This window comes from Lissotriton vulgaris, chromosome 5, assembly GCF_964263255.1.
Source record: "Lissotriton vulgaris chromosome 5, aLisVul1.2, whole genome shotgun sequence".
NCBI lineage: Eukaryota > Metazoa > Chordata > Amphibia > Caudata > Salamandridae > Lissotriton > Lissotriton vulgaris.
This window is the reverse complement of record NC_141693.1, coordinates 596,446,099-596,468,588: the sequence shown is the minus strand read 5'-3', so window position 1 is coordinate 596,468,588 and position 22,490 is coordinate 596,446,099.

The window sequence follows — 22,490 nt, the reverse complement described above, 5'->3', positions numbered from 1 at the left end:
TTCCATTTGCTACAATAAATATATCCGCATTAATAACAACATTATTTTTTGGATAGAATGGCACGCTAAAGGGATTAATTGGATTTCTCAACTCTTTCATGGTTTTACATGTATTTATTTTATTAATGCCCAAATCAACTTATCTCTACTTTCTTCCTATGAATCTAAATATAATTCTTTAATTGTGGTTATTCAATCCGCGTATAATAATCTGCTTCTCAATTATATAAACATCTCCTTCCTCACCCGGTCAATCAAGAAAAAACGGAAGTGGAACTAGCTTGGGAAGCAAATCTTCAGGTTTCCCTTCCCATTTCTATTTGGAACAAGATTTAGTTGAAAATAAGGAAGTCTTCTAGAGCAGCTAACACTACACAAACTATATTCTATATTTACAATAGACTTATGTTTATATCCTGTTTAACTGCACAAGATAAATTCAACTCTTCCTTCCTCTTGTTAGTCCTGTGCAATATATCCAGCTGATTTAAAACACATGTTATTTGACTGTCAACATATTTATAATTTTTGGACACAAGTTTGGCAGCAAATAAACGACATTTTTCACACACATATCCCTTTTACCTTTGTTAATATTTTCTTAGGGAGTGATTCTGTGGATTGGAACTCCCAAGCGAACAATTTTTACATAATAGATTACTCCTTGCCATCCAACAAATCACCAGGGAATGGAAGAATTCTACTAAGGTATCTTATTGGCCTGGTGGTATATGGTTTGTTACAATTATAGATTAGACAGGGCATATGTTTCCCCAATTTCCCTCACTATTAAATGAAACCTTCTTTGGCTACCCACAACTACTTTTCTCGATATTTCTGCTCAGTCTACATGCTCCTATAATCCCCGAATTGATGAAGTTCCTAAACCTCCATGAATGTCTTTTTCCTACAATAGAAGTGTTATGTTTCATATAGATACCCTAATATAGACACAGGGAATATCATACACCTTCACTTACATTACCTCCTTCATACTACACAGAAGGAGGGTTTCTCCTGAACAATAGCATCCTATAACTTAATATTCATGAGGGTTCTTGGAAACCAGGCAGGGGCTACATCACCTACCGCACCATATCTACGTGCAAGGTTCATCCCATACGTTATCCTCACATCCAACAATGGCTAATACATGAGACAAGGGACAAAGAAACCCTAGATACTTTTTGTATAAATACAGCACATTTTGCTAGGGTTGGTAAAGGGAACCGAGACTTCCAGGCCGACACACTGACCAGAGAAGCTGAGGCTCCTGCATGCAGACGTTCCAGCTGTCTAATGGTTGTTGCAGCTCATATATTCTACACGAGAATAACAACTGTTCAATAACTCCTTATTGAAAAACACAGATTGTTTATTCTGTGTGTCTCTGAGACCGAATAAGTGAGCACGAGTGATTGAGGGAAAAGTACTACATTGTTTCCACGATCCTGAGAGATCAGGGTTGTCATGAGCCAACGTTGCCAGAAACTATTCTCTCCCCGATAAGAGGAGACACTAGTGGCACTGTGAGCTAGCTAATGCAAACAGGCTAACATTCTCGGTGGGGGTGCACAGAACCAGTCTGCCACCAGACCCACAGTTTGTTATCAAAACGCGCAGGTCCTGCATGGGTACTATAGGAACTACACAACACAAATATAGTAACTGTTAATTGGTTAATTTTGTCTTGCTCTCGACTTTTGTTGTAATAATGAATGCCTTGTAATTATACTCATTATAGTTTTCACTCTTTCTTTCTATCTTGCATATGTTATTGAATAGATAATGTTGTGTATATGTTTTTATCTTATGTTTATTATATTGTATCTCATTATTTATAGAAAACATATTTTCTTAAACTTAAAAAGACTGTACTGCGAGATCATTTGCCTGCTCAGGGACTTTAATTTACTTCTTTCTCTTAATTTATCTGTGATGAGAGCTTGCTTCCTCTGTCTTTTACATTGTTAGCCCTGAACATTCCCAGATCCCTTGCTTTTACTAGGTGAATGATGGGAGGCATATGCTACTGAAAATGATATGTTGTCACCCCTGCTGACTGCTAACCTATTCCCAGTTTGTCAATTTCAAAGGTATTGTGAAAATTGAGTCACTAATCCTTTTGGTGCTTCATGAAAAAAGGAAAAACATTTGTCTTTTTCTCTTAATGGTCATTGGGTGCGTCTGACCATTGGATAGGCCTGGTTAATCTGATCTCTTGCTAGCCATGGACTGCCATGTAGTCTACTAATTTCTTTACTTGATGGAATACTGTATGCTTTACTTGGTTACTACATCTGATCTTTGCTCTTGCCCTATATTTCTGTCTTATCCCGGTTATATATCTACAACATAGTTTTCACTGTATGCTCAATTTTGGGTCATATAATTTTCTTTACATCTTAATTTTCAGACTATTGTTGGATTCTTTCAGAACTTACAGCTTTTACTCTTAGGAGTCTGAAGATGAAAGACATTGACTGCTTCCCGCACAGCTTTCTGGAGTACCTGATGAGAGGTCCTATCAAGAGGAGCATTAGTTTCGCCTATAAAGTAATCTCATCGGTCGAGTTGAGACCGCGCGTTGGTCCCTTCCAACTTGAGTTGGATAAGTGGAGCAAGCATCTTTGGTTGGACTTAACTGTGGATTTCATAAGCCATACAAACATGCCCCCCGCAGAGTTTTGTAAACATTTCAAGGGTTCAAGTTCATCAATTTAAGTGTATTAACAATTTTTATTATATGCCCTTACGTCTTTATGTAATGAATTTCTGACAGGGTGCCAAATGCTTTCGATGTGCGGCAGATCAAGCGGAAGCAGTGCACATCTTCGCCGCTTGGCCATTCACCATTTATTATTGTAAGACAATTATGGGAAAACGTAATTGATGCTGTCAGGCCAATGTTGTCTGGGGCTCTTACACTGATAGTACTAGGGCACTCTCCGTCTATCCCTCTGCACCCTGCTGGGATCTAGTTTTTTCAATCTCTCTGGCACGATTAATCTTGGCCCGACATTGGCTTATGGCTGAGGCCCCTATTCCTTTTCTTTAGTGGCATGAATTTCTGAATACTGGCCTCCTTTAAATATTGATAATCGATAAAGACGAGTGGAGGGCAAGGCTAAGGAAGATCTGGGACCCGGTGAGCGGACCACTGCTTCGATTTCAGAATGGTTATAACCATACACCAAAGCCATTTCGTTTTCTTTTCTAAGACGGTAGGTTGTTCTATATGCACCCTGCACTTAATCGTAAGCCTGTGGGAGAAAGGCTTTATAGCTTTTTTCTATGCATTCAGAAGGTTTTGGATTATTAGCTCTTATTGGTGCTAGTGTTTTGGCTTTAAACTTACACCAATAATAAAATTAAAAAACAACACTATTGTAACACACTGCTTCAACATTTTGAATTGCTCCTCAGTAGTGACTTTGAGTATGTTTTATTTCAACTTATACAACTGCACATTGATTTTGAATGCGTGTATGTAATCTGTTTCCTACACAAAATATTATTTGTAATTGTAGTTAGTAAGCATTGCGTATGAATACTGAATGAATTAATAGAATCAGAGCTACCTTCGTTCTTAGATGTACTTGTCCTTCTTTGATAATCGAAGCCTTGAGGGCCTGGGGGTTTCAAATTTTCAGAATTATTGTGCTAAACAGGGAATTAGAGAGATGATGTTAAAGGAAACCATATGAAGGATGTAACTAATCATGCTAGCGGGTACCCTCAAAAGTTTAACCAGCCCAAATAGTTCAAATGCAGTTTTGTTAAGTTAATCTCACTGTTTATTTGAACCTACTTTCTAATAAGAAGGATTATAATTACTCATTAATTATTATGTGTTCCCTAGCACTGGTATATGTAGTTTTTTTAGAAAAGCAGGGCTGGTATTGCTGCCCGTCAGCAAATAAATATACTTTGTCTCATCCTGTACTTCTCACATGGACAGCTGGAAAGAAAAACATGTGAGTAGTAAAATTAAATGAAATAATATGAGAAATATATATATATTTTTTAAAAAAAATTTTGGAAGACCTTTATTGATAATGCATCGTACACATAGCCAAAAAACACGCCCGAAGCCTCCCAAAGGTAGCACATAGCAATAAGGCAATGCTCGAAGGATCTAGTACAAAGATACTGAGGTCTAATTTTCAAAGATAAGTTCTGAAGGATAAACGGTGGCAGGATGTCACAAAACAGCACAATGGTTCCGGCATGAGGATCAGGAGAGACATACATACAGTGCACTAAAAATACCAGAACCAGCACTTTCCCATTGAAGAAAACGTTTAAACCCAGAAGAAAAGGGAAAAAGAATAGAAGGCCCATAGAACAAAAAATAAGTAAACAAAAACCCCCGCCTCCCGCCCCCCACCCTGCACCCCTGCAGCTGGCTACGGCCTACCCCCCCCTAGCAGTGTGCCTGTCGCCCATTAAAAAGGAGTCCCGAAATATTGGAAGTAAGAAAAGGGTTCTAACCTATAACTATAATAAAATGAAGAGAAGCGGAGGAGGAGCCCGCCACCAGTCCCCCGGCATCCCCCCTCCCATAGTTCAATAGTAGCTCGGGATGTATTGTCCGGTGAAAAACAGCATTACTAGCATACAATATAAAAGGCTCCGAGTCGACACATTGCGTTATCCAAGAAATCAACACGCCCCACATCCAAGTCGGTCTGCAACGAGGAAACCATCAGACAGCGATAAGAAGCGTTCATCCCTGTCCCGTCTTCACTCTCCCCCCACTGCTAACAGAAATAACCCAAAAAGGCGCGAACAGTGGTCCGGAAGGGGCACTTTGCTTCAAACACACAACCAGATCAAGAACACCGGAGTTCAACGTTCCCATGCTGAGCCAGAGATACACAACCCTCGTAGCATAAAGCGAATCCGAGCCAAGGGGAAAAGTCTCGATGTCCAGCCCCTTCTGGAGCGATCCCCGGGTATCAGGGGGCAAGACGTGGGGAAAAGACTCCCGTCGTGATCGCGATCCGTGGGTCGTAGTTTGGTCCAGGCAGACATCGTCCGCTGCCAAAACAGCCTCGAAGCCTGGAGTCCCAAAGCCATCATTATTGCGCGAGGCCGCCATCTTGTATGAGATAGACGCACCCCTGGGCAAACATTATTACGTCAACCTTGTTGATCAGGGTTTGCGCAGAGTAAGCCATTTTGTGGTGAAGGGAGACGATAGCCACCAATAAATCGCCGTATCCCTGATCACAGCCACGCTCCCTGCCACTCATGTCCCCTTGCACCACACGTCCGTGACCACTCCATGGCCCCAGCTCCTCAGGGTTGTGCTCCATTATGCACTTCGCGGTCTCAAATGGAGGCCCTCCAGATCGGGGCAGGCTGCTCACAGTAAGCCTTAGGTCTACGCTTTGGAGAAGAGCAGTGTGAGACCCAGAAAGCTGCCGTAGGCATTGTCCCGGAAACCAGCCGCCCTGTTTGAGATCAGTGAGGTGGATATTGGGCCAGCACTCAGGCAGTCACTCTGCAATCCACATTAAGGGTTCCCGCAGTCATAAATTAACTCCAGATACAAGCGCCAGGCACAATCAACTCTGTACCTGTAGTCAAGTGGGGCGGGCGGTTCAAATTCAGCCGCGACTTCCACATATGGTCCGACCGGTTCAGCACAGCTGCTGACGCCCGGTGTTGTTCGCTCCGCAGCCGGCTCCGGTGTCCACTCGAGGCCCCGGTCTCGGGGCCAATGCCGCCCTCAAAATTCAATCGAACCTTTCTCCAGATAGCAAAGAGGCATGAGCTTCAGGATTTCTCTGCGGGCCGTCGGAGCATAACAGCTACCCCAATGTGCCTTCTCAACGCAGGATCGCCGGCAGGATAGTCACGAAGAAGGAGATGGTCCTCGGAGCCGAGGGACTACACGTCCAACCCGGCCGCCATCTTGAGAAATATATTTTTGATCATGCTATATACTTTCTCAGGATTAAAATCAAGTGCACGCCTTTCAACAAACAGTATGTATTGACATGTTTCATTGTCAATAGAGACAAAAATACAGCACCAGAACACCTGCTATGCCATCTCTGCCATCATTTGCCCCAGATGTTCTCCTGGACTGAGTTTGTGACACCTTTAACGTCTGTTGTTCTCGTAAACTGCAGAACTAGTGCCTGTCAGGGACCCCATAGGCGTGACCCTGAGAATAGGGAAAATCTCCAGTGCTTCTACAATACACGTAATCTCAGGCTTGGTGCCCGCCTTTACCCTCTCTTTGCTGGCCTCCTCTGGTGGCAACTTATGAGAGAGTTGTCTACTTTCCTCGCTGGGTACATTGAAGTCCAGATCTTTTGGATAGATGAGAGACCCCTTTTTTGTTTACTTTTTTCAGAAATTAATGTTTGCAAACAGTTTGTACAGTCATAGCTGATATCACTCTTAGAAAACATTAGAATGAATGGGTTATCGTAAGACGCTTTGTAAACATTACTGGTTGTACGTGTCATTAGGGCTAGCCATATAATGAGCATTTAATTTACTTTCAGATGATAACCCCATCTCCTATTTGTGCACTATTCTTCTTTGTTTAGATGCTATGGTGCATTGTGGGAAGCCAACCTACCATATACCTCTCTCCGAGGAGCGAAGTCACTGATCGGACTGATTGTCTGACCCTTTGAAACTGTGATACAGTAGACACTGATTTCTGTTTGGCATCTGTCAACGTGCCTAGCCATCTGCATGTAAGCTAGAGCTGCCCTGCAGCTCAATGATCCTGACATGGACCTGGAGAATGTCATGGACCTGGTAAATCCTCTGCCCTTGGTCTCCAGAGTATGAAGTTGTAGATCTTCCACTTAGTCCATGCTAGACTGAAGCCTCAAAGCACTGACGAAGCTTTGTTTGACTCTTCTGCTGCTGTATTACCAGTATGAAGGACCCCTGTAAGCCCGGGAGATCCGAAGACCAAAACAGCACCTCAAAGCCCACTCAACTCATCGCCAGACCATTTGTGGCTTGCTGAAAATCGATCTCAATGACAATAGTTGGTCATGAATATATTCTGAGTCACTCTAACATCTCTGCACGGAAATGGGAAGACTACCTGTGATATTGATTGCTACAAGTCCAGTGCAACTGTCTTTCTCTTCACAGAATGTTTTATGCTTCACATATATTGTAAAGGCTGTCTAGCAAGGGATCCCAGTTTTATATGTGATGTGTTTAGAGACAGACTGAGGAGCTAAAAGCAACCCTGTCAAAGTGCTCAAACCAGCCTCACTTCTTTCATACCCTGTCTTTTCATCTAACTATTCTCTCTCTTCTTCCTCTCTGATTGCTTTATCTCGACCTTCCCCCGCTCCCCACCACACTAGCCTTTCTGTTCTTCTCTCAGTTAACCTCAGGGAGATTGGGAAAGTGACCGAGGCACAAGGAGCGGTCCTTGACTTTCAAAAACCATTATCCAAGAGTTCCATCCCATAGTGGAATTGCCCAGGGGAATAAAAGGCCTGTCCAGCCCTGGGTGTATTTGCACCATAAACGGTAAAAAATCTCACAAAACACAAACGTAACACAATAATGGTACACTATGCCAGTGACCTCATATGGCACCATGTAATCATCTTAAGCAGATGGCAAAAACAGAGATATTTACTATAGGTGAGAGATTCTTAGGTGTGGTAAAACACAACCTTGGCTGGGCATCTATACTTAATTGCCACCTACTTCCTACGCCCATAAGAAAGCTTAGGTTACGCCCAGTTATTGCAGAATTCTTGGTATTTTGAGCATGGGTTTGATGAACCCTTAATTTTCTCTCTCTGAGAGGACTCAGCCAACAATGCAACTGTGCTCGGTAGAACCGTGTCTGATAGTGCTTATGAAATCATATTGCATTTATTAGTGCAGCGGAATTTGTTCTCCTAGTTGGAATCACTGGAAGCGGTTAAATGGTAAGCAATCACAAATTAGTTTTCCGAGCAGGTGCTGTAGTTTTCAGTTCTGGTATAAGTGATGGCCATCCCTCCAGATTTGTCTCCAAAAGGAGAAACATAAATTGTTAATTCTAAAACAATTCCATACGACACCTACTATAGGAGCCATATTTTTCACTGGGATCTTTTGTAAAACATGATTGCGACTAATCATTATCAGCATTTGATAATGTTACTGATAAATATGTCAACATCGTGCTTAAGAGAAACAATAGCATGCTTGGGCATTCAGAACCATATTTTTAGTAGCCTTGCCCCATAGACACTACCTTCTACAGTGTTGTTTTTCTGAGTTTCTTCACTGTAATAAAAACAAGCATTAGTAAATGCATTAGGTTTCAGCTATGTGAGTAATAATAACTAGTGTCAGTACTGGGTGTTTGTGAGGTATCAAGCGCTCATATAGTAATCACATGTGTGTATTATAGAACAGGGTTTTAGGCCGTGGTGCATTCAATGGTGGGAAGATACATGCTACTCCCCAGGTCCAATCTTGATATTGATGAGCAATGGCTAATTATATGAAGCAGACGCCATTTAAATCAATTGCACTTTTGTTGAAAAACTGTGAATGAGCCAAAGATATTTGTTTTCTTGTCTTCAATGTTGTGCTTTATTTTCTTCTGATGACCTTCCTTTAGCCAACATGTGTCTTGTCGTTTCTGAGAGACATCCCTACGACTTTGTCAGGGCTGGTCTGTTGGAAGGATTCAGTGGACAAACCTCCTGACTTGAACAAACCAGAATAGGAGGTCAGAAAATCAGGTTCTCCTGGGTGTGTCTAAGACCAATATGTAGGGTGACCAAAGAATCAAGTGGTTTACATCAAGGAACAGTATTCCCTCCAATGATGCAGCTAATAGAGTCGCCGTGTATAGAATTGAAGGCAGGAAGTATACACCGGCAGAGATGATCAGGGCTTGAGATAACAAGGTGATCCCTGGTGCTGCGAGCATGCGCCTCCGAGTGTTGTAAGTTGTAGCTTGCTGAGTAGTTGTACAATATGTCACAGAAAGTCTGTTAAAGTATTATGACTTCTTTATGTACAAAAAGGCAATATATTGTGCTGTTACTAGTGACATAATAAAGTGAGGAGATTTGGTAAATGGTGGAGGACAAAGATAAAAAAATAATATGCACCTGATGCGGACGTGTGAAAGTGGTGCAGCTATGGGGAGAATAGGTACATTTGCAAATAAAAAAACAAGATTACAAAAACTAGATGAAAAGGTGGTGTTTGATTATTGTCCATTGTTGAGATAATCAAATGAAAATGAACTTTACATTCATCAAATGAGCATCTCAACAGTTGTGAAAAATAAGTAAAAGAAACACACTGGAAGTGAGTTGTTTGATTGAGATGGGCAAGTTTTTTTTATTACAGATTTCTCTTACTACGTTTTATTTATTTTTAACTGCACATTGTTTGTATTATTGTGAAAACACTTACAAATTAACAGAAACTCTAAAACAATAATGCGCATATAGTTAATAGTTGCACGTGTATTGTCATTGGCATTGCGTTACATATGGCTCACAATTATAGTGCTATATACTTTGAGGTTTGTATGTTGTAGCAAATACTGTATTTTATTTCAAGGCATTTGTTATTTTTAGTCTCTGTGCCACTGCGCCTGCTGCACCATTGAAATCATGACCCTAGTGCTTGCTAGATAACTGCACTTTGTCTGTTTTGAGAATGTGCAGTTGGAGTTCTTTATATTATAGAACAACAAAATTACAGAAGGCTGTTTAAATTACTTTGGAGAACTTAAGCCCTTTTTTTCTATTATTAGGCTAAAATACCACGCGTTAAAAGTATGCAAATAAATATGAATGCATTTTACATCCAGAGAAGGATGAACAGCAAAATTCTCACTATTAAGAAATAACTCCTGGTTCAGGCAACAGAATATCGATCAATTACCACGCTGCTTATTCATATGGCCGGCCAATGGAAAATACCATAAACAATATAACATACTTCTGATGCTGGAACAATACAATCTGCAGGGTAAAGGCAAGTCTGAAAAAAAGCCAGTCTTACCACCTACCTGCTTACTCAGCTAAACACTCAGTGTAACAAAAGTGGAAAACTCACACCAAAAGAAGAAAAAGACTATTTTTCAAATAATAAATTCCTTCCAAAAAATAAACAGCACAAGTCCCATACAGTAACCAAACACGCCTGCTCACAAAGACAAGGTTTGAGGCACAACAACAACAATGCCCAGCAGCTGGAATTTGCGAATTCACTGCTCTTAAAATTATACAGCCTCCCTTCCCAAGTCAATAAAAGGAACAGGCTGCAATCTCAAAACTCGAGGAGTGCTTTTAGAACAGGGCACATGCACAATCCAAGACTCTGTGACAGTTGTCTGGTGCTGTAATGTTATACAGAAACTGTCCCAACTGTTAAAGGAGGGTAAAACATCCCTTCAGAGCACCACGGGGTGTGCTCATGTGAAGCACTGAAATCACTTTGTTAGGGTTTACTCCACATAATGCACGAACAATAAACACAAGGGCACAGAAAAAATATTTATTAGCAACAAACACGATTTCCACTTTATTAGCTGAAAAATATCATAAAGAATGTTAAAATCTGTTAAAGGTTCCACCCACTAAAGCAGTGTTAAACAAGCATGTTTTAAATGTAAGCAACCACAGGAAGAAAAGTGTCAGCAAAGAGTAAACGCTGCTACGGTCTGTTTAGTAGTAACATTTATCAATTCAATCCAATTCATCTTTATTCTTTTCTCGCAAGGTGTATCATAAAAGAAGACATTAAAAAACTGCAGTTCGATAAAAGACTAATATGGTGATATAAAAAAGATACAATCACATATAAATCACACTTTAACATACAGCAGGTAAAAGCTTTCTTCTCATTAATATAGCCCTAAGAAATCTTGCAAGTACCACACATGTAAAGAGATTTGGAAGAAATTGCAAGTGTAGAAATGCCGACCTACATTGTTTAAAATTTAGAGATTTCAAAAGGTATAATACAAGGTAAGTCTGTAAATTTTTTACAAAAGAACACTGAATGATTCATTGTTTAGACACATTGTCACAGGGACAGGGGATTAAATTGTTTGACCAATTGGTAACATTTGGGAAACTTATCAGGCGGTGGAACATATCTAACCTGAAACGCGTTAAAATAATCTGTGATGAACATTAAGAACATTAAGACAGTAGGGTTGCACTGACAAGGTGGTTAAGACCATTTGATTATGTTGAACAGTAGTTTTGGTCGCTTCCACACACAACCTAAGTTCCTTTAATAAATTAAGACATCTGTCTTTAGTGCTTTCTGGTACATGTGACTCAAAGTTTCAGTTTGATCCTAAAATTCTGGGTGATTAATGTTTGGCATAAAACTCTTAATGTACTTTAACCAGTGGATTCTTAAAGCACATTCTGAATCACAGCAGTCCTTTACTATAGCATGGTTCAAATCCATGCATTTCGAGGTCCACATTTTGTGCCAGAGAAGGACTGGCTGAATCTTGATCAAATCTATCAAATATTTAGCTCACAGTTCGGAGTGGCATACAACATGTGAACAACTAAAGGGAGTACTAAAAGAGTTTTAAAAAAAGCATTTTCCACCATTTGTAGTGATTCAACATTTGCTTATCCCCATATTTCAGACCCTTACATTGCAATAGTTCTACATTTTGCATTGTAAATAGTGAACAATTCTTTTGGCTGACTATATCCCAGTTTCCTTGCGAAGTTACGAAGAGCCATAATAGATCTAACAAATTGCAGCCTTCTCGAATTAATAGTACTTTTCCAATTCCCTTCACAATCAAATAAAATGCCCAGATATAAGAAACTCTGGGTTAAAGGTAAAATGGCTTTTTCTATGAATATGTTTCAGCACTTGGGTGAGTTCCGGCCCACTTTCATAACAAATGTCTTACTTATATTCATTTGCAACCCAAAATTGTCAATAAAAAGGACAAAGCTGTCCAGAAGACGCTGCAAACCAGAGGGGTGCATGCCATGAATTCCGCATTGTCTTCATAAAGCAGAACAGGTATTGACCAGTACTTAATTTGTGACAAATCTTTGCACGTACTAGACCAGACTGTTAATGTACAGGTTAGATGAAAGAGGGGCCAGTTTGCACCCCTAACGTACCCCTTTTTCAATGCTAAAGGGACGTGTGCATTCACCCTTTATACCAAAACCAACCCTTGCATAATTACTTGAATATAAGTATCTCAAAAAGTTAACAATGGTACAATCAATACCCATCAAATTCATTACAGACCAAAGCTTGTTGTGGATTACACAAGCGAAAGCTGATGATAAGTCAACAAACACCAAATACAGGTTGCCACTCTTGACAAACACATATTTCCACAGTAGCAGGTTCAAATTGATGGCTTGCTCCATGGTCTCAATTCCCTGGTGGAATCCATATTGTAAATCAGAAATCTTGTTATTGCCATCTGCCCATCTGTGTAATCTGCCGTAAACTATAAGGCCCACCACCTTTACTAGCAAATCTAGCAAGGAAATGGGTCTGTTGTGCACTGGGCAGTTGCGATCATTTTTCTTAAATAGTTGCACAATCGGAGTCTCCGCCCAAGATGAAGGGAACCCCTCATTCTGGTAAGATCTAAAAGCATTTATGAGATGGGGCCCCAAAGATCAATATTAGCTTTAAACAGGTCAATCGGGACCCCATCTGGCCATGTAGCTTTATTTCCCTTACTTGAATTGCTTGCAAGGGAAACATCTTCCAGAGTAAAATTTAGAGCAGTCCAATCTAAGGTGGGAGTAGGCATTGAGGGGGCAGTGTAAGAATGAATATTATCACATTCTGTAAGCTGCATACAAACTGGAAAAATGTGCTACCCAGTCATCTTCGGTTACCTCAACCTCTATTTTTGCCTTATCGTCTTCCCTAAAGAACGGAGAATTAATGACACGCCGGAATGCGGTGTTGTCGCTACTTTGGCTAGCCTTGTACAATTTCTCCCAGGCCTCTTTTTTTAAGGCTTTTTTTACGATTCTTTTGCATAAGCCTATATTGCCGTCTCCAATGCTGAACCTCCCCATGATTCCTAGGTTTATTTTTCAGAGCTCTTATGAGTTGTTTGTGGGCCTCACTGCATGCATGATCAAACCAGCCCTTCCTCTTTACCATTCTTGTCTTCCGTTTAGATGTTAACCCCACTTTAATAGCTCTAGTTATTTGGCTGAAAGAGTCCATAAAGGCAGATGCTTCCTCCCAGGTAACCAAAAGAACCTCAAAGGCACTCCTTTGTTGCTGGATTCATTTTAATTGCTATAGGAATCGAGTCGGGTCAACCATGGACCATCGTAGAGTATAGCCATTCATGCGCGAGAGCTCTAAGTTCATCACTGCTAATGTGTGATGACAGGCCCTTTGGACTTTAGCTAACCCAGAGTTTAGCACTAAATTCTGAGAAATAGTAACTCATTGCACAGTTATGTAATGTAAAGTTTGTGACTAGTGCCAAATAAAGATTGGAAAATAACAAAAAATCAATAAGATTTTTACCCATAGTGCCATCAAAGGTGCATGTTACCTCAACTGGGCTATCCCCAAATTTATTACTGAAGCCTAAATCATATTTAGAAATAAGCTTGTTAAGTTTCTTACCATAACCTGAGTGTAGGAAGTGAGTGACATCATCGTTTAATAGTGAGGTCACTTCGCAAATACTGTTAGAAGGTAGTTTACGGGGTTCAATATTGGAGTCCTCACTGTGTTAGGAAATTGTCCCCATTCTCCTTAGAAAGTGTAGATTCCAGCTCAGTATCAAGTAGGCCCAATATAACCAGTATGTCAGAATCACAAGCATTGTTGTAAAAATTAACCAAGATCAACTCAGAGGATACAGAAAACTCAACAGTAACAATTTGGAAAAATGTACTAGGTGACTTTGGGGCATATGTATCAAACGAAATTTGATTTGAAAACGCTGCAAATCGCAAAAAAGCAGCGTTTACGACTCAAAATTCGCAAAACGGGATGTATGTGTGAATTTGCATCGCAATATTAAGGAATCACAAATTTTGCGATTCCTTAATATTGTGAAAGCATTTAAGGAATCGCAAATTGCGATTCCTTAAATGCTATGTATGAAGCACCCAAGTTGTGTAATTTCGTATTAGGAAATCGCAAATTACCACCAACTTGAAGTTGGTGGTAATTTGCGATTTCTTTCACAAATGCCCTTTTTTTTGCATTTGTAAAGGTGCCATGTGGCGCACATACATGCCATTAGGGCATGTATATGCGCCATATGCGCACACATGTGAATTTCAGGGGTGCAGCAGGGTGCCCTTATGACACCCTTGCACCCTTGAAATTATTCTCAATTTGCGATTCTCAAATTGCGAATCCCAAATTGAGAATAACTTTCCATTCATTCCCAAGGGCCTCCTGGCCCATAGAAATGAATGGGAAATTATTCCTTAATTGCAATTCGCAATTTGCTAATCGCAATTAAGGAATTTAAACAAATCGCAAAAAAAATACGATTTTCTACATACATCCCTATTTGCAAATCTCAAATAGCGCTTTCTAAAAAATCGCTATTTTAGATTTGCAAATCAGGATGTTGATACATCTGCCCCTTAATGTTTATGGTAGAAGAGGATAGGTTATATGACACGTAAATGCAAAGACCACCATTCGGTCTACCATGCCTTGATCGTATGGTTGGAAAATTAAGGGCCACATATATTAAAAGAAAAACCGGTCACAAACTTGCAGATCCTCAGAATCTACCCCTTTGCAACCGGTACTTTTTGCATTTGGGATGCATCATTCCAAATGCAAAAATCGCAATTTAAGTAATCTCTAAAGTAGTGATTACTCAAATTGCGATTGCATTTAGGAAATCGCAAATTGCGATTCCCTAAATGCAATGCATGAAGCAATCGAAAATTGCAATTTCGCTATTAGGGGTCGGAAAATACCATAAATTTGAACGTGATGGTAATTCAAAATCTTTGAAAAATGCACTATGGTGCATTTTTCAAAGTTCCATGTTACACACACACAAGGGCATGTGTGTGCACAGCATCTGCACACATGCACACTTCAGGGGTGCAAGAGGGTGTCCTTTTTGTACCATTTAAATTTCATTGTCAATCTGCGATTGCCTATTGGGTACTTGCAAATTGCACATGCAATTCCCATTCATTCCTATGGGTCTGTAGGCCCATAGGAATGAATGGGATGCCATTCCTTAATTGCGACTTGCAATTTGCGTGTTGCAATTAAGGAATGTGTAGGAATCGTTGTTATTTTAGCGATTCCTACATGCATAGGCTTTTGCGATTCCTTAATAATCGCAATTAAGGAATCTCAAAAGCCTACTTTGATGCATGTGCCCAACTATGTTTTGAAACCATTCAAGTGGCATAGTTTGGTAACCCAGGTTTCCTGTAAACAGATAAAAGTAAAATTTGTTGCAAATTGAAGCCATTCTGGTGAGTTGAGCTTACTTCCCGGCCCCGATACGGTCCAGCATAGAACTGTAATGCTGTATGGATCTGGGGTTATAGAGTCGGCAATTGTGTCATTACTCATTGCGGATTACTCCATGATCTTTAGGACATTTGTGCCCTCCTCTAGCTGGATATTAATAACAGGATTTGAAGTTATGGAAACGGGGGTTTGCACAATAGTTTCCTTGTAACAATAGTTGTGCTTGTAACATTAATCATGATTCGATTGCCTGTAGGGTAACTACACTTGAGACTGCCTGTTTAGTAATAAAATATAGCAATATTAGGTGTTTAGTGCTGTGACAATAGCTTTTGGTTCTGGTGTTGCCTCACCTGCTGCACCATTGTAATCATGACCCTAGTGCCGGCTACATAACTGCACTTGTTACTGTCTGTTTAGTAGTAACATTTAACAATAATCTGTGTTTAGTGTGGTCCCTAGAGCTTTTTGCCCCTTTGCCACTGCACCTGCTGCACTATTTAAATCACGCCCCTTTTAACTGCAAGGTAACTGAAATTGTGACTGCCAGTAACTGCAGACGTGACTGCCTGTTTAGTACTAAAATATAGCAATATTAGGTGCTTAATTGTGTGCCTAGACCTTTTGGTCCTGGTGTTACTACACCTGCTGCAGCATTGTAATCATGAACCTAGTGCCTGCTTGATAATTGCACTGTGAGTATCTATTAAGCATTAAAATTGAGCAATAATATGTGTTTATTGGGATCCCTAGAGTTGTTGACCAAGGTGCAACTGCACCTGCTGCACCATTCAAATCATGCCCCTTTTAACTGCAAGGTAACTGCAATTGTGACTGCCGGTTTAATTGTAAAATATAGGAATATTAGGTGTTTAGAGGAGTTCTGGCAACTTTTGAGCCTGGTGCCATTGCACCTGCTGCACCATTCAAATCATGATGTAGTACCTGCAAGAGATCTTCATTCGTGACTGTCTGTTTAGTTGTAAAATATCGCAATAGGTAATGTTTAGAGGAGTTATACCAACTTTTGCCCACTGTGCCACTGTACGCGCTTCACCTTTTCAATTATGGTCCTATGGCCTGCACGGTAACTGCACTTATGACTGCCTGTTCAGTAGTACAATATAGGAATATTTGGTGTTTAGAGGGGTTCTAGAGTTTTGGGGCTCCGTTGTCACTGCACCTGACACCATGAAAATCATGACCCCAGTGTCTGCAAGGTAACTGCACTTGTTACTATTGGGTGTTCAGGGGAGTTCTGACAACTATTGATCCCAATACCACTGCACCTCCGGCACCATTCAAATTATGACCCTAGTGTCTGCAAGATAACTGCAGTTGTAGCTGCCTGTTTAATTGTAAAATATAGCTGTATTTAGTGTTTAGGGGGATGCCTAGAGCTTTTGAATCCGGTGCCACTGAATCTGCTGCACCACTGTAATCTAGTGCCTGCTAGATAAAAGTAGTTGTGACTATCTGTTAAGTAGGGGAATGTAGCAATAATCTGTGTTTAGTGGAGTTCATTGAGCGTTTGACCCTGCTGCCACTGAACCTGCTGTACCATTTTAATCAAGCCCGTTTGAAAATGCAACGTAACTGCAATTGTGACTAACTATTTAGTGGTAAAATATATACTAGGTGTTTTTAGAAGTTCTGATAACTGTTGGGCCTGGTGCTACTGCACCTGCTGCACCATTAAAAACATGACCCTACTGCCTGCAAGCTAACTTACATTGTGATTGCCTGTTTAGTAGTAAAATGTAGCAATATTAGGTGTTTAGTGGTTTGTCTAGAGCTTTTGGTCTCTGTGTCACTGCACTTGCTCCACCATGTTAATCGTGACCCTAGTGCTTGCTAGATTAATGCACCTGTGACTGTCTCTTTAGTTCTAAAATCTAGCAATAATCTGTGTTTACTGGGGCCCGAGAGCTTTTGGCCCCAGTGTCACTGCACATGCTGCACCATTTAAATCAAGCCCCTATTAACTGCAAGGTAACTGCAATTGTGACTTCCTGTTTAGTAGTAAAATATAGCAATACTACAGGTCTTATTACGTGTTTGGTGGGCCTCATGTGAGACCGCCACTGCTGCGCTCACAGGAGGACTGCCAAGCCCATTGTGCACCCGCCTGCCAGGATTACTGCTGTAATCCTGGGTGGGTGGGTGGTGCTGTGACGGCTCACAGCAGTGGTATGTGCTGTGACAGCGCCTGCAGCACAGTCCTGCATTTTGTGGCATACACCATGTTGTGCATGTCACACAGTGTAGGAATGCAGGTGCCATTAGGAGGCACAGCATGTGCCGCCTGCGCATGCACCCCAGGCCCAGAAGTGGCATGTGGCCTTTCCGGACCCCCATAGTTGCATCTCCACTACCCTTTTCATGGCGGGCTCACGGCAGATGCGGCAGTCCTGTGGTGGTCCGACCACCACACTCGAAATGCTGCAGACAGACCTGCAGTGGTAGCGGTGGTCGGACCGCCACCGTGAGTACAGCGGTTCTAGAACCGCCCCACTCTTTATAAGGCCCTAAGTGTTTAGAGGAGTTGTGTCAACTTTTGGACAGGGTGCCACTGCACCTGCTGCACCATTTAAAACATGACCCTATTGCCTGCAATATAACTGCACTTATGACTGCCTGTTTAGTAGTGACATATAGCAATAATTGGTGTTTAGAGGTGTTCCTAGACCTTTGACCCTCTGTGTAACTGCACCTGCTGCACCATTCAAATTATGACCCTAGTGCCTGCACGATAACTGCATTTGTGACTGTCTGTTTATGAGTTAAATAGCAATATTTGGTGTTCAGAGGAGTTATGACAACTTTTGGCCCTAGTTCTACTTAATTTACAGCACCATTTCAATCATGGCCCTCTTGCCTGCAAGGCAACTGCCCTTGTGACTACCTGTTTAGTAGTAAAATTCAGCAATATTAGATGTTTAGCGATGTGCCTAGAGGTTTTGTTCCCAGTGTCACTGCACCTGCTGCACCATTCAAATTATAACCCTAGTGCCAGCAAGATAACTGCATTTGTGACTGCCTATTTAATAGTGAAATATAGCAATATTTTGTATTTAGAGGACTTTTAGGACTAGTGCCACTTCACCTGCTGAACTATTCACAACTCGACCCCATTGCCTGCAAGGTAACTGCACTTATGGCTGCCTGTTTAGTAGTAAAATATAGAATAGTCGGTGTTTAGATGAGTTCCTAGAACTCTGAGTCCCGGTGTAACTTCACCTGCTGCACCATTGAAATCATGACTCTAGTGCCTGCAAGATAACTGCACTTGTGACTGCAAATTCATCAATAATGTGTGTTTAGTGTGGTCCCTGGAGTTGTTGGCCCCGGTGCCACTGCATCTGCTGCACCATTTAATTCAAACCCCTGTTAACTGCAAGGTAACTGCATTTGTGACTGCCAGCAACTGCACTCGTGACTGCCTAATTAGCAGTAAAATGTAGTAATATTAGGTGTTTAGTGGTGTGCCTAGAGCTTTTTGTAGCAGTGTCACTGCACCTGCTTCACCATTGTAATCATTATCCTAGTGCCTGCTAAATTAATGCACCTGTAACTGTCTGTTTAGTAGTAAACAAATTAGCAATCATCTGTTTCAGTGGGGTCGCTAGAGCTTCTGGTCCTGGTGCCACTGTACCTGCTGCACCATTTAAATCAAGCCCCTTTTAACTGCAAGGTAAGGTTGTATGACAGAGGAACCCACGGCTAAGGCAGGCGTGCCGCTACAGTGATGCCTGAACAATGAATGGATGTGAATTATCCATTATTTTCCCACTCATGCCTTTACCACACAGTTTTGTGGTAAAGACACGACTGGTAAAAGGATATGTGTGGTAAAGATGACATCCCAGCCCTGCCTTGCGCTCTAAAATCTACTCTGACCCTCCCATAGCCCTAAAAACTACCCCGACCCCCCTGAGACCTAAACACTACCCCGATTCCCCTAAGTACTTCCACGACCTACCCAGCCCTAAAAACAACCCGACCCCCTTGAGCCCTAAGTACTTCCCCGACCCTACCCAGCCCTAAAATCAACCCGACCCCCTTGAGCCCTAAAAACAACCCTGACCCCCCCCCCCCAGCCCTGAAAAACTAGCCCCCCAGCCATGAGCCCTAAAAACTACCCCAAAAACCCGGCCCCAGCCCAACTTACCAGACCCCGTCCTCTCCCGATCCTTCCCTTCCTGCGCCCCCCCATTTCAGCATCTAGACCGTTTCCCTCACTTGTGGCATGCAGGCGTATTTGAATCCAGAGATCTCTCAAGATGCACATCTATACTAAACTGCAACGTGCACTGTTATTCATGGAGACATCCGCCAAACTCTCCAATGCAGGTGCACCCTCGCTCTAAGAAACGACTCATGCCAGCATCTCAGAACTGAGACATCACCAGATGCCTCTCTCTCACAAGGTGCCTTTATCAAGGCTTGCATCGAGCTTTTATCCCACAGCGAAAAAAACGAAAAATATCATAGAATGAGTTTCTGTCCTGACATGGAGCAGGAAATGGCATTCTTGGGTGGAGACCTGCAAACTAATTCTCATGTGCACAATGTCATAGTTGCCCCTCACTGAGGCAGCGAATGAGCTCTCGCAACTCCTCTCTATCCCGACATGACGTGTAAACTCTTGTTCTGGCACTCAGATATCGAGGTTCTCACAATGTACTTCAAACCAGTGTAATGAGATGTGGAACTGAAAAAGGGGCGATCGATGTTCGCTAGGTTTTAAAAATTAGTGTGAATCCAGCTAGTTAACATTCATTTTATCGACCTCAGAGACATGAATGGTTGGGTTAAGCAGTCAGAAATCTAACTTTTGAGTCTGAGGATTGATCACAGACTTGTGCCACATAAATCATATTTGGGGCTAAACCTAATGAGATGGAGGTTGCATTGGATAGTGAGCCTAAATCTGTACATGCAATGTTTAAATGGACGTTAGAGGCAACAACTGTGGAGAAGTGTGGCTCACTGGTTAGAGCAGGCAGACCCTGAAGCAGAGGTCAGACCCGGGACCAGGGTTCAATTCCCGACGCGGCAGGGTCTTGAGCTCAAATGTCCACTGACTCGATAATTCTCGCTTCGGTGCCTGACCTAATCATGGGTTCACAATCTGCAACTCTGGGCATTAAGCTTGCTTAATCTCCACAATGCCCCCCCCCCCCCCCCGCGGCGGGATGCCTGGCTTTCACCTTGGGGATGCCCGTTAGGGGCTATCTCACAGGGAAAAGCCAGGACGGGTTCCCAAGGCAAGCGCCGAGATGCCTCCGGGTGATTCGAGCGCTATATAAGAACATACAAAAAAAAAACTGTACAAGGTGAAGGCTACCCTGGGGACACCAGGTTACAACTGCAAATAATAAATTGGGGAATTAGACTTCAAATTCAAGCACTATTAGTCTATAATAGACTTTTGGAAATATTCCTGAGCACAATTAAGCTCTGCAATTTCCCGTCTGCATTTTCGATATGTAACCCTGGTATCTGGGGTGCACTTGGACATTTGTGGCCCTGTCTGGACATTTGGAACTGTGCAGCTAAAGCTGCATTCGGCCCTTTTAGATTAGACGTGAAGATATAAAGCTTGTCTCAGGCGTGGGGGCTGTGCCTTGTTACACGATGCTTGAGCCCCTGGCCTTGCTCGAATGTGCTCGTGCTACATCATAAATGGGCTGTAGAAAATATATAGTGTCAACTAAACAAAACTTATATTGCAGATCCCGCCCTCATTGTACTTGTTTTTTCAAAAACATTTAGTGATGTCACTTCATGTAATGTTACAGGGCCACAAATCACAAATCATGTAGCATTGGGGGCATTTCACGTCACATCTGCAATCCCTGACTTTCTGTGGGTGGGACTGGAGTCCTAGGTAGTGGGAGTGTTCGAGTGGATCCCATAAAGGCCCTTGCCTTGCCGCCGTCTGTTTTTCATGGTGCATCATCGATCGCCGATGAGCCATGATATGCAGCTTAGATGAGGTATATCTTTCATGATCTCCACTACGTGGTATCCGGGCAAGACTGGCATGAGAAATTAGCATTGCACCCATTAAATCTAGAAACTCAAATGAGGTGGTTTTCCCGTAGAAATTAATACTTTGCTCTGTTGCTGTTAAATCTAACCAAAACGTAATTATTAGTATGGTTTCAAAAGACATTAAAATGCAAATGGGAGTTTGAAGTGCCTTTTATGAAGGCATTATATAACCCCTGGTTTCCTTTAAAAAAGAGAATGTAAACATGTTTCCATTAATTGAGAACTAACACTGATTAAAAATTAATTTTGCGTGTCGCCTCATTTCTGAAAGCAGCAGTATGCACACGCAGATCTATGTGTACTCCATGATGGCCGACTGAATTGTATATTAATTGCATCATGTTAACCGCTTTTTTAACATTTGTATTTTTGCTTTTTCATTATAATTAACTGTATATATATATATATATATATATATATATATATATATATATATATATATATATATATATATGCTTTCATACCATACTTGTACGATTGAAGAAGGCGCTGACTCCGTGAATCTGAATCCAAACTTTTATTTCTAGATCAGTGTCTGCTTAGACGCGTTTCGGCGTTGCCGCCTTGTTCACTACCTATATATATATATATATTTGGTACCTATCCCACACAACTTCATGGCCTTATCAGAAACTGTTTCCTTTAAGATATTGCACTACGTTTATCGATCATGTATGTTATGGTTGTATTGTTTGATTTTACTTGTGCTTTTATGGATATATCATATCCGCATACAGATTTTTTTGATTGATTGATTGATTAAAAAATAATAGAGTTCTTCCCTGGTGTGTTTAGTTACAAGGAGGATATGAAGAAGAAACCGGAAAAGCACTCGTTCGTCTTTAGCCCTAAGGTTTTTGTTGGCTTTGGGTTGGATTAGGGTCTGAGCCAGGTTGATCAGATGGAAAGCAATGTGATATCGAAAACCCTGAAAAGAAGTTTAAAAGCAACGTATGTAAATGTTT